This window comes from Acyrthosiphon pisum, chromosome A1, assembly GCF_005508785.2.
Source record: "Acyrthosiphon pisum isolate AL4f chromosome A1, pea_aphid_22Mar2018_4r6ur, whole genome shotgun sequence".
Taxonomy (NCBI): domain Eukaryota; kingdom Metazoa; phylum Arthropoda; class Insecta; order Hemiptera; family Aphididae; genus Acyrthosiphon; species Acyrthosiphon pisum.
This window is the reverse complement of record NC_042494.1, coordinates 80,380,201-80,382,740: the sequence shown is the minus strand read 5'-3', so window position 1 is coordinate 80,382,740 and position 2,540 is coordinate 80,380,201.

The window sequence follows — 2,540 nt, the reverse complement described above, 5'->3', positions numbered from 1 at the left end:
AGGCAAAAAAAGGCAAAAAAAAAATACATCCATCGTCTAAGAAATTAAATGAAACACATTTTTGTATAAAAATTATTTTTCTATTATGATAAATAAAAGAAAGGCATTTGCCTTCAAATCCGAACCCTAGTAATCATATATTTATTTCATATTCATATAATCGTATTATGTGATATTTGATAATATGTATATTATATATACAAGTTCATAGGAACATTCCTATCAGTGCTGAAGAATTAATTGATGAATTGACTAAAAAAAAAAGAAAATTAAATTTTGTTCTATAACTACTTGTAGAATTTAAAATAAAATGTATTGAATATATATATATGTTTTATCATTTATTAGGTATTTAAATGTGCACATACCTAGGTTTAGGTATTTTTGTTCCATAATAATTTGTTTGCAACTGATCCCCCCCCCCCCATACAAAAGTTATGTATACGCCACTGTGTACAGCAGAGCGACATCCACTTGCCCACCTTTTTTTTATTTGAAAGTTGATTAATTTTTACAGTGCGTTAAACCAATCACATTCAATATATATTTTATATCTATTTATCAAGCAAATAACACAAATATCTGTTGTAAAATATTAGGTACCTACGCACTACAGTGGCGGATTTAAGGGGGGGGGGGGCAGAAGGGCCTGCCCCCCCCTTGGCCCATAAGATGTGGAAGAACCGTGGCTTAAATTTATAATCACGATTTACGAAAAATTCAGGTTCTGAATTTGTTTTGATACTTAATATTTAATTATATTATACTTTATATATTTATAAGTCAATCGTGAATGCCGCTATAATGTAACGTCTTATCTTATCGCCCATTAGATTGACGTAAAATTACATAACTTGCAGCCAGTCATATTGATATATAACCAGAAGAAGTAATAGATTTGTTTGCAAAACAACATTCGAGACGTTTACAATTTTGTTTATAAAACACTACTTTTATTTATGTTTTTTTTTTATACACAAATATTTTTGATTTTAATATTTTTTTATGTGTGTACCTACACTTATATAATACATTATAATTAATAATATATTTTAATATACCATTATACTAATATAAATGTTTTTATAAAAATATGTACTGATGTTAAAAATATTGCCCCCCCCCCCAAAAAAAAAAAAACAAAATCTTAGATCCGCCACTGACGCACTATATCTAGTCATATTATTCTATCACCACATTTTCTACGGAAAACCAACGATTCCTATCGTCCGTGCTTATGACACATATAAGAAATACTGTAGCTACTGTAAGTATGTACACCAGTGTGCCACATAAACATGTTTCATAATAAAATTAATTCTTGGGTACAATTTCAAAATTGTAAACCAAAATTATATTTACTAGTAAATAGCTATTGGTACTTACTTGATAAGGGCTGATTTCAACTAAAATTTAAAAAAGGGGAGGGGCTAGATGAAAAATTTACTTGAGTACATAAAATCATATACCTAGGCATTAAGTTTAAGTTTTTATAGTGATAAAAATATTCATCATACATGCATATTATAAAATAATATAACAATTATTATTATTATTACAACAACAAACTTTATAATAACAAAATTACCTTTATTGCATAATATAGGTAGAAAAGGTAAGTAATGTGTATTGTGTATACTAATATATAATGTAATGTATTTGTATATAGGTAGTAGGACAATAGGTAGGTACTATAGTGGGGTAGGTACAACATATTGTTACACTTTTCGAGCCTTCATTTGACCAAAAAAAGTTATTTCTCTGTGATTTTTTTTTAATGTCATGATAAAAATAGGTACTGTTGTCTGTGCATCGTGTACTTCGTCTTATCTGCAAGAGGACCCTGGCCTAAAATACACTACTTCTCACAGTCTAAGTTCCCCAAAGGGCAAAGACCATGTGGGTATGCATTAAACCTTTTTAGTTTTTTGTTTCCTCGCTTGTCTTCCATACATAATATATTTTTATGTGTGGAGTCCTAACCTAAGTCGAAGCCTGAGGTTCACGAAATTGAATCTATGACTAACCAAATTATATTACATGTATTTCCCATGTAGTTACAAATAAGTACAAGCTTTCCTGTAGCTGTCAAGAAAAAATTGTAAGGAACCTGATCTAAAACAAACACGTTTATTTGTTTGTTGTATCGATTTAATTATTAGACAAACCACGCCATATAATATATGATAAATAGGACTAGGATTTAATTTTAAATGCCTTTTAAAAAAATGCATTATGACCTAAAAACTCTAAAAAACTCCTTAAAAATCCTCAGAATTTACCACGGATATCTTATATGACTAAATAGGTAGGTACCTCGCTTATATTATGTTGTTTTGTATACATATTTTATTCGTAATATTACTAGGAAAAGAATAAAATGAGCTAGTAAGCACTAAGCATCAGAAACCTCGAAAATTCAAAAATACCCTAACAAAGGATCGTTGTTAGCATAGTGTATAACTGGAACAAATTTATTCTTGGAAACCATCGTGTTAAGCATTCTAGAAAAAAGATGCAAATGCATCTAAATCCGAGCC